At 41.6% G+C, this 14,266-nt stretch overlaps 1 long non-coding RNA gene across 1 annotated transcript; it reads right to left on the bottom strand.

The window, feature by feature from the left end:
- Positions 1-2,357: 2,357 nt before the first annotated feature.
- Positions 2,358-13,306, bottom strand: LOC115299257. The gene is made up of 3 exons (XR_003912077.1): positions 13,272-13,306; positions 9,799-9,891; positions 2,358-2,435 (listed from the first exon to the last, which is right to left on the bottom strand). It is a non-coding gene; the product is annotated as an uncharacterized LOC115299257 (long non-coding RNA).
- Positions 13,307-14,266: the final 960 nt, after the last annotated feature.

Raw genomic sequence — 14,266 nt, 5'->3', positions numbered from 1 at the left:
ACATTTTGATTAGAAACTTCCCCACCAAACCACAGAAACCACTCTTTTCAAAATCATTATTAACAATCTCCATCTTGCCTAATTCAATGGCCAATTTTCTGCCTTACCTTACTCAATATCCACAGTATTTGACAGAGTTGATTTTCCCTCCCTCTTTAAATGCTTCCTTCCTTTGGTCTTCACAGCACGACCCTTTCCTAGTTTTTCCTCCTACCTTGAGATAACAAACTTTCTCAGTCTCTTTTCAGGATCTACCTTGAAGTACCTCAGGCCTTCTCTCTCTCCACTGGCCTCCTTGGTGATCTGATCCTGCCCCATGACTGCAGATACCATTTAAATGCTACACCAAATGTTCCCAAACACTTCAATTATTTAGTTGTTTAGTTGCTTATTAGTGGTCTTCCAACTGTATGTTTAAAAGGCATCTCAGTCTAAACAAAGTCATAACAGAACTCATGATTTCCAACCACTACCTCCATCCCTACAACTCAACACACACATCTGCCTTAGTCCCTGGTCTTCCTTTAATAAATGACACCACTACCCACTCAATTGTTTTACTAGATTGCTAGACCTGCCATAACAAAGTATCACAGAGTGGATGGCTTACAACAGAAATTTATTTTTCACAGTTCTGGAGGCTAGACGTTTGAGTTCAAGGTGTCAGCAGATTTGGTTCCTTTTGAGGTTTCTCTTCTTGCCTCACAGATAACCACATTCTCATTGTATATTCACATGCTTGTCTCCCTGTTTATGTACATGTTTAATATATTTATTAGTCTAAATTTTCTCTTCCTACAAGGGTACCAGTGATGTTGGATTAGGGCCCATCCTGAAGACCTCATTTTAACTTAATCCCATATTTAAAGATCTTATCTCAAAATAGTTATTTTCTGAGGTACAGAGGTTATTAGGACCTTTTGTGGAGATTCTGTGGAGATACAATTCAGCCCACAAGAGTTGTAAAGTCCAAAACTTTAGTTGTTATCCTTATTCACCTGTTTTCCTACTCAGTCTGCCAGTTAATCTTCTCATTTTTCAAACACATCTCAAATATAAACACATACAATCTCTACTTCTAGACCCAAGTATAAGTCATGCCTATTACTCATTAGATATTAGGATACTGAGGATATTAGATACTGAATTAGATATATTTAATATCCTTTTAAATATTAGGATAATGAGAATATTAGATACTGGATATTGGAGTTGCCTCTTAACTGGTAGGCTCACCTCCACATTTGCCCACACACAGGATCCAGAAAGATCATGAATAAATAATAAAATCTTTTCATGTTTTCCTAATGCACTCAGAATAAAATCCAAATCCCTTACCATGGGTTGTGATATCTAGCCACTGCTTCTCTCTTCTGTCTTAGCACCCATCATGTTCCCCCTTGATGACTATATTCTACCCACACTTGGTTTCTTGCTGTTCTTAACACATCAAATTAGTTCCAACATCAGTAACTTTACATTTTCCTATTTCTCTGTGTGAAATACTTTTCCCCTGCATTTCTGCATGGTTGACCACATCATTTAGATCTTTGTCCCCCCAGAGAGGCTCCATGTTTTATTTTCTTCACGGTACATATCACATTCTGAATTGTATTTATGTGTTTATTTATATGTTGTTTGTTTCTGCCACTAAAATGTAAGGTTTGAGAAGGCAGGGACCTTCCTGACCTACTGACTGCAATATCCACAGTGCTTAGAAGGATATAGCCCAGAGGCATCTGGGTGCCTCAGCCAGTCAAGGGTCTGAGTCTTGATTTTGGCTCAGGTCTCATGGTCTCATGGTCATTAGATCAAGCCCTGTGTTGTGCTCGGCACTGAGCATGAAGCCTGTTTGGGATTCTCTCTCTCCCTCTCTCTCTGTCTCTCCTTTCTCTCTCATAAAACAAATAAATAAACAATCAGAAAAGAAGGATAGCACTGCTATAGCTGCAGAGATAACTGCATATATTACATGTTCAGTACTTAATAAATATGTAAAAACAGTGGATGAACAATGATTATTTTATTTCCTCCCATTTTGTAGCTTTGAAACCTGAAACTCAGAAGTTTTAAGCAAGGTGCCCAAAGTCATATAGATTTCAAATAAATGGCAATTCCACAAAAGAAATGCATTTAATCTGAATCCATATCTCATGTGTTCTCACCACAGCTCAGTGTATAGTTTGGATTTATAATAGCCATCTTGGTTAAAAGAAAAAAGAAAGAGACAGACACACTTGGTATTAAATTCTTGGAACTTCAACTGCTTTTATGTTGCCTTTTGGCAGACAGGCAGGTCTTTCCATAATACCAGAATGAAGACATGCAACTTATACTCCTGCCCCCAAAACAAAATCCATTAAAAAACCATACCTTCCAGAGCAAAACAGAATTAGATAGACTTTCAAAGGGTCCATCTTTTTTCTTCTTGTGTCCTGTCCAAGCAAAAAGAAATGTTTATCATGGGGGGAGGGAATGTCCTGGATTGACACCTGCTTTTGTTTTCAACATTTTTTAAAATATATAAGCTCAGGGGCACCTGGGTGGCTCAGTCAGTTAAGCCTCCGACTTCGGCTCAGGTCAGATTTCATGTTTGTGGGTTTGAGCCCCGCGTCAGGCTCTGTGCTGACAGCCTGCTCAGAGCCTGGAGCCTGCTTCCTGTTCAGTGTCTCCTTCTCTCTCTGCCCCTCCCCCTCTCATGCTCAGTCTCTCTCTGTATCAAAAATAAATAAAACATTAAAAAAATTAAAATATATAAGCTCAGAAGATTTCTCAGTGTTTTGTTTTGTTGTCCTTATTGTGGTTTTTACATTTCTGCAGGTACCCTAAACAGCAGAAACTTAGTGCCTCGCAATTCTGGAGGTGAGACACCTGACATCAAAGATTTGTCTTGGTTGGTTCCTTCTGAAGACTGTGGCTGAGACTCTCTTCCATGCCTCTCCCCCAGCTGGCGGCGGCTTGGTGGCAGTCTTCCAAAATCCTTGCCTTGTGACAGCAGTGATGGAGCCTCACAGGGCACTTTCTCTGTGTGCTTCTCTGTCTCCAAACTCCTCCCTTTTTTAAAGATCATAGTCCTGTTGGATGATGGTTCATTCCAAAGATCTCATTTCAACCCGAATACCTTACAAATACCCTATCTGCAAATAAGGTCACAATCTGAGGTAGTGGGAGTTAAGACTTCAACATACACATTTGGAGGGAAGCCAATCCATGTCAATCCTTCTATAAGTACCCAGGTGGATCAGACACTGAGTGATGGAAAACCACTAAAGGAACAAGTTAGCTTCTTGCATATCTATCCTCAAACTCCCTACCTCCCCAGAAAGAAAGGGAAAGCATAATGTAGGCAACACTTATAGTTCACTAAAGGAGCATAAATGCTAATATTCAGAAGCTGGGAAGAGACAAGGAATAGATTCTTCCTCCCAATTCTCATACTACAGATAATAGAGATAACATTTTATGTACTGTGAAGTATTTCCTTCAGTTCTTGCGACAGCCAAATGCATAGTATTCCTACTTGACAAACAAGGACATTGAGATAGATAGGTGAATTGTTGGCATAGCGGAGAAGTTTTTATTTTTTCCATAGTTGCATGACTCTAAAGTCATGCTTTAGAGCACCTGGGTAGCTCAGTAGGTTAAGTGTCTGACTCTTGGTTTCAGCTCAGATCATGATCTCATGGTTCATGAGATCAAGGCCTGTGTAGAGCCCTGTGCTGACAGCATGGGGCATTCTTGGGATTCTTGGGATTCTCCTTTTCTCTGACCCTCTCCTGCGCTCTCTCTTTCTATCCAAAATAAGGAAATACACTTTGCGGCACTTGGGTGGCTCAGTTGGTTAAGCGGCCGACTTCAGTTCAGGTCATGATCTCACAGTTCGTGGATCTGAGCCCCTCATCAGGCTTTGTGCTGACAGCTTAGAGCCTGGAGCCTGCTTCTGATTCTGTGTCTCCCTCTCTCCCTGACCATCCCCTGCTCACGGTCTGTATCTCTCTCTCAAAAGTAAATAAATTTTAAAAAATTAAAAAATAAACTTTAAAATGAAATAAAATAAAATTATCCTGTTTAATGTGTGTGACTTTATTATGACTCTCATGTTCTATAAAAGAAAAATAAAAACCATAGTCTCTGGTCTCCAGGCTTTTACAGTTTAGCTAGTAAGACAAGGCATATCTAAAACCAAAGATGAATTCAAAATCAGATATCAACAAGACCAAATCAAAAGTTTCTTGATGGAAGAGACTTTGTCTCATTCACCAACATGGCCTCATCACATAGTAAAGTGCTTGGTGCCAAAAGTGTGCTCCATGTACATCTGCCACGTGAGTAAGGGAACAAGGGCAGGAACAGACAGTAGCATGTTAGATACTGCTCACTCAGCAAGCTATTGAACGCTTACTGTGTACCAACTTTTGCGTCAAGTACTGCTTAGAGCTCTGGCAGTTAGAGTGGCAAACAGAGCAAACAGGATCCCTGCACAAAGTTGCCTAAATTCTGAAGGAAAAATGCATTCTTAACAGAGACAAGTGCACATGCCCTGTCAGAGAATATGCTGGACAATGTATAAAGAGGGCAAGAGCTTCTATAATTCACTTGCATAAGAATAACCCAGCCTCATTTCTAAGAATAAGACACCCACTTTTTCCAAGAATTGCGGGAAATAACTATTGAAGGAAATAATACTAGTTGAATACTAACATCTTGAAAGGCATTGTTTTGAGTACTTTTCACATATGAATGTATTTATTCCTTACAACATCTGCATGAGCTGGGTCCTGTTATTATCCCTATTTTACAGATGAAGGAACTGAGACAAGGAAGAGGTAGTAACATGTCTAAGGACTCAGCTAGATGGTAAAGCCAGGATTTGAATTCAAGAAGACTAGTTCCAGAGCTCCTACTTCTATGGAACACAGTATGTAACCTCTGTATATGAAGAAACAAAAATACAGTCCTTAGAACCAAACACAACAAAATGTTAACAACCGTTGAATCTAGGCAGTGGGTGTATGGGTGATCACTGGTTTTTCAACACTTGTGTGTTCTGAAAATTTTCATGATAAAACAGTTGAGTAAAATACGATGTTTGAGAAGTTTCGGACAATGTGATGAAAGATCCAACACACACACACACACACACACACACACACACACACACACATGCTCACACAGTAACATTGTAGTTCAGTAAAGGAGAGTAAATGCTAAGTACCTAAGGTGGACTAGGATTTATTTGCTGGCAGTTACTCCAAGTTCTAAGCTTTAGAGGGTATGAACTGTGCTGTGACCACTGTATCTCCAACACGTGATACTAGATCTAGAACATGGTTGGTGCTTAAGAATGCTTAATGAGCAAAGAATGGGGATGGGAAGTGCACTCTGCACAGGTAGGGAGGTGGTCAGAACTATAATGTATCAGCTTCCTATGGCTACTGCAACAAAGCACCCCACAGACTGGGTGACTTCAAGAGAGCAAACATGGTGTCCCAGTTCTGGAAGCTAGAAGTCCAAAATCATGGTGTCACCAGGGCTATGCTTTCTCTGAAACCCATAGAGGAAAGAATCTTTTATCTTTAATGTTTTTTTAATTTATTTTTGAGAGAGAGGAAGACAGAGAGAGACAAAGCATGAGCAGGGGAGGGGCAGGGAGAGGGAGACACCGAATCTGAAGCAGAGTCCAGGCTCCGAGCTGTCAGCACAGAGCCCAATGCGGGCTCATGACTCGATGTGCAGTCAGGCCCTCAACTGACTGAGCCACCCAGGTGCTCTGAGGGGAGAATCTTTTATTGCCTCTCCCTACACTCTAGGAGTGGCTGTCAATCCCTGGTCTTCCATGCTTGCCACTGGATCACACCAATCTCTGCTTTTGTCATCACATGGCCTGGGACTCTCACCGTGGGCCTCTCTCTCATTTTCATAAAAGCACAGGAGTCACACTGGATTAAGGGCACGTCGTACTCCAGCGTGGCCTTAACTGAACTAATTACATCTGCAAAGACCCTATTTCCAAATAAGGCACATTCTGAGGCACTGGGGATTAGGACTTCAAATGACTTTTGAGGAGGCATAATTCAGCCCATAATGTAGGTATTGGGAGAGAAGCACAGAAAGGGGGAAAGGGAACATGGGTCTTGGCATACTTTGCCTCTCCAAAATGGCAAGAAGGACACAAAGCCAACCAGAATGCTCCAGCATGCAAGACGGAAAATGAGTTTAATATATATTCATTGACGATACTGACATTGCAAGGAATTTTACAGCCTCCGCCAATCAGACCCCAGCTGGCATCCCCCCAGAGCCAAGTCAGCTTTCCCTAAACAGCTTATGACTGGCTTCTCAGCGGCTGTTTATGTTTTCAGAATATTAAGCAGTGTTTAGTCACTTTCTCAGGAAGGGCTTCTCAGTGCGGTTTCTAAAAATGTGCTGAATGTGTTTGCAAAGAGGAAAGGCACCAGAGGGCCTTTGGTGGGGCACGCTGAGCCTTGTAACCAGAAACAGATGACAGAGCTTCCTGGCTCTGACTCCAAGGAACTAGCAAGGGTCTTGAACACCAGCTCACAGTCAGCCTGGGTAAAATCCCCAGGGTTTATCTTCACAAAAATTATCAAAAAATTTCCTTGATTCCTCAGTTCTATCATGTCCCTGACCCTCCAGGGGACTCAATTTGCCTATATGGTTAAGGAGATCCAGTCTTCCCAAACTTACAATTGAAAATGCAAAAAAGAAGTGCCATGGCTTCAAGTTGAAATACAGAGATCCCCAGCCGACTGCACACTGAGCAAGGCCAGGGTTTTGGCCCCACACTTCCATGTGACCCACTGACTCTGGTGAGCTCTTCTTTCCCCTAGGGTTCTTGGAGTACAAGTAACAGAATCTAACTCATTTAAAGGGAGAGAGATACTTATTGGATGGATACTGTCGGAAGCCTGAATAATCTCAGGCCGTAGGAAGATGAGAACAGGGAACATATTAGAGCCCTAAGCAATGAGAGTTTTGATTACAGCATCCTCATAGTGGATGACCCAAGAGTCCTGGGTACCTGGGGGTGTCTGGTCTAGATTCCTATTCGTAACCTAGATGGAGTCATCTGCCTTCCTGGGTAATGAACATCATGGGACTGGGGTGCGGGAGGGGGAAAAGCACTCTTCAGATGAAGGAGTGTGGTCTTCAGAAGAAGGAAGAGTTTGAAGAACACTGAGCAGGCAGAGGAAGCCACCCCCATGGGTAGACTGAGGCACACGCAGAGGACTCACTGAATCTGGTCCCAAGGCAGGTCTCCTGCATCTTCTTCTCAGGCCACACTCTGGTTTCTTTGTAAACTCAACAGACGCTGGGTCTGTCTTATGCATCCAAAGCACCGAAAATAAGTCCCAGAGGAAGAATGACCCAAAGAGAAAGATATCGAAAAGGAATTCCTAAAAGAGTGTACTGAACAAGAGCAAGGCCATTTACTGTCCCTGTCCCACCATCTAAACCTGTCATCCACAGAAAGCAGGAAGCCTAGGCAGCCTTGCTGTAACTCCTGCAGGAGAAAGATCAGCCTTCTTAGACTGGGATCAAAGACCTTCTCTGACAACAAGTTTCTAAACCCAGGACACTTTGTAGAATGTGCCCTGGCCTTATTCTGGGCCTCCATAATACCTTGAACCTGGGATTCTCTCTTCCCTTAAGACACAATGAGAGGGGCCAATGCCAGGAGCATTCATCAAAGGCAAGCTTCCTTGAGCAAGTAGAAATTCCCCTGATTCTCCAAGTACTAGTCATTATATGGGCAAAGGAGGGAAGGGAGTTTGGTAGGCAAAGGAACAGTACAGTCTGGGGATCACAGTACAATTTCAAGATCACATAAGGACTATGAGCAGAAGAAAGGAGTAATAAGGACATTGTGTTCATTCAGAGAAATAAGAAAATTTTTTAACAAATTTAAAAACTATGAAGTATTTTTGAAATAATAATAAATGCAGGGCACCTGGGGGGCTCAGTCGGTTAAGCATCCGGTATCAGCTCAGGTCATGATCTCACAGCTCATGAGTTCAAGCCCCACATCTGTGTCTCCCTCTCTCTCTCTCCACCCCTCCCCAGCTTGTTTTCTGTATCCTTCTCTCTCTCAAAAATAAATAAACTTTTTAAAAAGCTAAAAAAAAAAATAGATGTGACTATAACTTTAAAAAATAAAAACCAAATTTCTAAATACCTCCCACCAAAAACCCACAAAATTAAGACACAAATAACAGGAAAATAAACACAGGCAGCAACTGTATCAAAAGGTGCTATTATTTTTTACTCTATAAAGAGTACATTCAGACTAATAATAAGGGGAACAATTGCACAACAGTTTATTTAATTGCTCAACAAATATTTATTATGCACCTATTATGTGCTCAGTTCAGAAAAAGAAAAATCTCTCAGAATGATATGAACAGAAGCTTAACCTCACACAGTGATTTAGTAAATGCAAATTAAAACAACAGGATATTGTGTTTATTTTTACCTAACAGATTGGCAACAATTAAAAGCATTACAAAACACGGTGTGGGCAAGATTTTGCAGAAACAGATATTCACATGGTAGTAATGGGAGTATATATTGACATAACCTCTTTGAAGGTCAATTTGGCAAAAGGTCAATATCTATTATAATATCCTTTGGCTCAGAAGTCCACTCCAATGATTTTTTTTTCTATAGACATACTCACACATGCAGTCAGTGATTTATGGCTGGGGATATTCATTGTAGTATTGCTTGGAAAAGAAATAACAAAATTAAATGCTGGAAACAATCTACCTGTTCATTAATAGGAAATTATGAATATAGATTAAGATGCATTTATACAATGAAATATCCTGAGCCATTAAAAAGAATGTGCTACAATGATATAAAAGGAATAATATGTACCTGTATGGAAACTTCCACAATATATATTACTAAGATAAAAGAAATGGCAGGCACAAAACAGTGTTTATAGAGTCCTTTCATCTGTGTGAATGTATCAGATGGGAAGATAGGGCTGTGAGTATGAGTGTCTGGATTCTAATTTATCTGCATAGGAATCATACATAATACTTTCTATCTCATTTTGTCTATTTTCTATCAATTGTGTGAAATTCATGCCTTGAAATCTTCAGACTTTTACCGGACTAATTTGCTTTGGGATCATTACATACTTGTGGACTATTTTGCTTTCTCTAGAGCATCTTATTTTTTAAATTCTTATTCCATATCTTTTAGATCCTCACATCTTAGTCCAGCTCTCAAACATACTAGATACCCAATTGTTTCTGGAACAATCCAGAAAGTTGTTCAATTTGTGAATTTTTTTTTAAATTTTAAATGAAAGACTCTTGTATTTGGAATTACTAAGTTCAAGGACTTGATGTCCTGACAGAGAGAAACATAAAGATGCCCTTGGGTCTTTCCTCAGGGCCAGAAAGGTCAGTACTTCCTTTGGGAAGGAGAACTCAAATCCGTGTACTCTAACCCAACCGTTGTGCACAATATTTAATGAACAAAATCCCCAAAGTTGCACTGCCTCTGTCTGTTGGATTTGACTCATTTTTCCGACAGCCACATCCAGCAGACAAAGAAAATATGGTTGGTCATCAGGTGTGACCAGGTCATTGCAGTCCTAGAAAAATACTCACCAGAAATCAGAAAACAAAAAAATTAAGCATCATGAAATGTCCAGAAAGGATATTACACTCCATTTGTTCTTCCTCCGTGTCAGCTCAGCTTCCCAGGTTCAAGTATCAGTTTCCCAGTTCACACCATTTACATGGGACACCGTAGAACACTTACTTCAGAAGTTAGGGAGCTTCCCAGAGGCTGTCAGTCCTGATGGGAAGACGGAGCAGCTGGGCAGGGGCTGGTATCCAAACGCCTTCAGAGAACCTGCAGACAGAGATTCAGGCACCAGAACCACAGAGACATTTTTCTGAATTAGTGCTGGAAGTCATGACTGCAAATTACATGTTGGCACTCTCCTTCTAAATCGTGCTCTGATGAATGGCTAAAAACATTAGAGCAGTCACCCTGCATCACCGAAAAGCCTGTGTGAAAGCCCACACAACAGACAGTTGTCTAATTAGAAACATGACATCCCAGTTCAGCTGAGATTTTGGAAATCACAGGGGCAGGGAGCAGACCAGCAAGCAGCATGTCCTGTGAACCACGAATAGGACACGGCCATCCTGGAGGTGGAAGAGGGGGCCCTGCCACAGGTCATATATGGAATAATAAAAAATAATAACAGCAACAAGCATGTATGTTATGCTCCCTGTGTGACAGACTCTATTCTAAGTGCTTTTATGTGATGCTCATTTAATCTCACAATAACTCTGTAATCCGTGTCCCCATTAACATCACATGTCAGGCAGAAAGCCAAGGCCAAGAGAGACGGAGCCACATGACAAAGGCACACCGCTAGTCAGTGTGTGAAGGCAGATGGCACTGGAGCTCCAGCATGGTCGCCCTCACCACGAGGCTCTGTCGCCTGTCTATAACTTAACTGCATGGCTCCATCAAGGCTCCTCTTCCTCCTCATTTCAAAGCAAGTACCATGAGCACTGATTTAGATTGTGTCTATTGCCTCGATTACTTTTGTATGAAGTAGAAAGATCACAAGCTGTGCAATTAGGCCTCTGTTTGGAATTTTCTCAGCCACTTGCTCACTGTGGGATGTTGAGCTGGGTATCTGTTATCCATGAGGAAAGTTTCCCCATCTGGAAAGTGAGAACAGGAACACTCACCACACATGGTATCAGAATTAAGTGAGGTGTTTGCAATGGTGCTCAGTGCATACTGGTTCCTTCCTCTGTCTTACCTCTTCCTTCTTCATAATACCATCTCTTATTCACCTCAGAATACAGATGGTAATAGAAAACCTTCTTATTTTTTCAATAGCACCAAGCACTCCTTAGCTTGAAATGTCAGCATCTCAGTCTCTGTTTCCATGGTCACATGGCATTCTGTCTCTCCTGTGTGGCTCTCTCTTCACATGGTGTTTCTATTTTTTTATAAGAATACCAGTCACAACTGGATTAAGGCTGATCCTAATGACCTCATCTAAATTTGATCACATGTGCAAAGACCCTATTTTCTTTTTTTTTTTACTTTTTATTTTTTATTTTATTTTTAAAATGGTTTATTGTCAAATTGGTTTCCATATAACACCCAGTGCTCTTCCCCACAAGTGCCCTCCTCCATTACCACCACTTCCCTTCCCCCTCCCCCTCCCCTTTCAACCCTCAGTTCGTTTTCAGTATTCAATAGTCTCTCAGGTTTTGCATCCCTTTCTCTCCCCAACTCTCTTTCCCTCTTCCCCTCCCCCTGATCCTCCATTAGGTTTCTCCTGTTCTCCTGTTAGACCTATGAGTGCAAACATATGGTATCTGTCCTTCTCTGCCTGACTTCACTCAGCATGACACCCTGGAGGTCCATCCTCTTTGCTACAAATGGCCGTATTTCATTCTTTCTCATTGCTATATAATACTCCATTGTATATATATACCACATCTCCTTTTTTTTCTTTTCTTTTTTTTTAGTAGTTTATTTTCAAATTGGTTTCCATAATACACCCAGTGCTTCTCCCCACAAGTGCCCCCCACCATGACCATAGTAGATGCTGGTGAGAATGTGGAGAAATGGGCACTCTCCTACACTGCTGGTGGGAATGTAAACTGGTGTAGCCGCTCTGGAAAACAGTGTGGAGGTTTCTCAAAAAACTGTTGATAGAACTCCCCTATTACCCAGCAATAGCACTGTTGGGGATTTACCCAAAGGATACAGAAGTGCTGATGCATAGGAGCACATGTACCCCAATGTTTATAGCGGCACTTTCTACAATAGCCAAATCATGGAAAGAGCCTAAATGTCCATCACCTGATGAATGGATCAAGAAGATGTGGTATATATATATATATATACAATGGAGTACTATATGCAGTGAGAAAGAATGAAATATGGCCATTTGTAGGAAAGTGGATGGACCTTGAGGGTGTCATGCTAAGCGAAATAAGTCAGGCAGAGAAGGAGAGATACCACATGTTTGCACTCATAGGTCTAATAGGAGAAACCTAACAGAGGACCATAGGGAGAGGAAGGGGGAAAGAGAGCTGGGGAGTGTTAGGGACAAAAATCATGAAAGACTACTGAATACTGAAAATGAACCATGGACTGAAGGGGAAGGAGGAGGGAGGGAAGGGGACAAAGACCCTATTTTCAAGTAAGGTAACATTCATCAGTGCTAGGGCTCAAGAATTCAACGTATTTTTTGGAGAACACAATTCAGCCCACAAGAGGGATATCAACATGGCAAGCACAGAGTAGCATGGCATTGTTCCATGGTAAGCAGACACATCCTTGAAACTTTTGGTAGATTTGCTTCTCTCAATCAGGGAACATAAATCAGCAACCAATACACTTCATGGGGATGGTAACAGTGGATCAGGAGGCCAGAAGTATTCAGGGAAACCCCTTTCTTATAAGAACAGGAAGAGTAAACTTGCTCCCCTAATGTTTACTATATACTGTTCCCACTCAACACCACCTTATTTAATCCCTACGACACCCCTAAGACGCTGTAAGTAAGAGAAATAAATTGACACTCATAATGAGACCACTGATAAACTTCAGTGCTCAAGAAGAGACCACTGATAAACTTTAGTGCTAGAATGTGAACCCAGCTCTGTCTGGCTCTGGAGCCCAAAAACTTGAGAAAGCCACTGAAGGAAAAATCCATCACAGCTCTTCAGTGTTGTATAAACATAAGGGATTAAGATTATTATAATATTATTGTGGGCCTGTCATTACTACTGACACATGGAACTGGCAATCACGAGGCGTGATCTAAGGTAACTTATTTCATTGACCTGATTTCTCTAACCATCCTTCATCTTCCTTCCTTACCCTCAGATCCCATCTTATCTCTGGGTCCAGATGGGGTAATCCCTGAGGTGTTTGTGCAGTTTTATCCCACTGAGACTTCCATAAATTGGCCACAGGGTGGAGTGCTAAGATGTTATGCAGCGTCTGAGTCTACCACACCTGAGTTGACAAACCTGCAGTCCTTAACTAGCTCTATGACCTTAGGCAAGTGACCTAATATCATTGAGTGTTTATTTTCCCATTTGTAAAATAAGCACAATTATGCCTAGTCATAGGGTTGTTGTGAAGATTAAATTAAATGTGGCAATACATGAAAGACACCTAGTATAGCACCTGATACCGAGTACGTATTCAACTAATTATAGTTGATATGATAACTTCCTTACCTTTATAAGCCAATGGGCTCTCCCACATTTTAGTTCATTGCACGAGACTCCTGTAATCTGATCCAAATGGAAGAGTGGAATGAAAGAGCACTGGAACCATAAAACATAAACACAATGGGATTTTTCCCCAGGGCAGTCATACTTTGAACCAGGTGGTGCAGGGTACAAGAAAACACAGGGGTCATTAGTTTCCTAGGGCAGCCATAACAAAGGGCCACAGACTGGGAGAGTTAAAACAACAGAAATGTTTTGTTTCACAGTTCTGGAGGTTAGGAGCCTAAAATCAAGGTGTTGGCAGGGCCATGTTCCCTCTGAAACCCCTAGGAGACAATCCATTCTTGATCCTTCCAGTTTCTAGTAACCTTAGGAGGAGTTCCTCAGCCAGTAAATGCATCACTCCAATGTCTGCCTCCATCTTCTCCCTGTGTCCCTGTGTCTTTACATGACTCTCTTCTTTGTGAGCTCACCACTCATATTGGGTTAGAGACCCACCCTACTCTAGTATGAGCTCATCTTAACTATTCACTTCTATAATGACCTCATTTCCAAAGACGGTAACATTCTGAGGTCCTAGAGGTTAGGAAATTAACATATCTTTTGTGGGGGACACAATTCAAACCAAGCAGACCATGCAAACCAAACTCCAACGAGATGGAATTTCTATCTCCCCTCCAGGGTACAGGCTGCAGTCTGGCTGATGAGACCACTGAACCCTCAGATTCATGGGACTCCTTGTGGGCATCTCTTTCCAACTCGGCATTCAGACAAGACTGAGAGTGTGAAACCAGCCATAGTGGGAGTATTCACACTGTGATGACCAGCAAACACTGCTCAGAGAGCTTATTGTTCAGCCCTTATCAGCCCACTGCTGCCTGAGGGAGTTCCTCAGTTCCTGTGGTGTAGAAAAGAGAATGTACCCATGGGTTTCATATTGAAGTGGAAAGAACTGAGAAGGACTCTCCCATGGGCACTGAGAAAGTCAGTTCACTTCTCCA

Source organism: Suricata suricatta, chromosome 1 (assembly GCF_006229205.1).
Source record: "Suricata suricatta isolate VVHF042 chromosome 1, meerkat_22Aug2017_6uvM2_HiC, whole genome shotgun sequence".
NCBI classification, from domain to species: Eukaryota; Metazoa; Chordata; class Mammalia; order Carnivora; family Herpestidae; genus Suricata; species Suricata suricatta.
The sequence above is the reverse complement of the archived record's forward strand: the minus strand, read 5'-3'. Positions and strand labels throughout refer to the sequence as shown.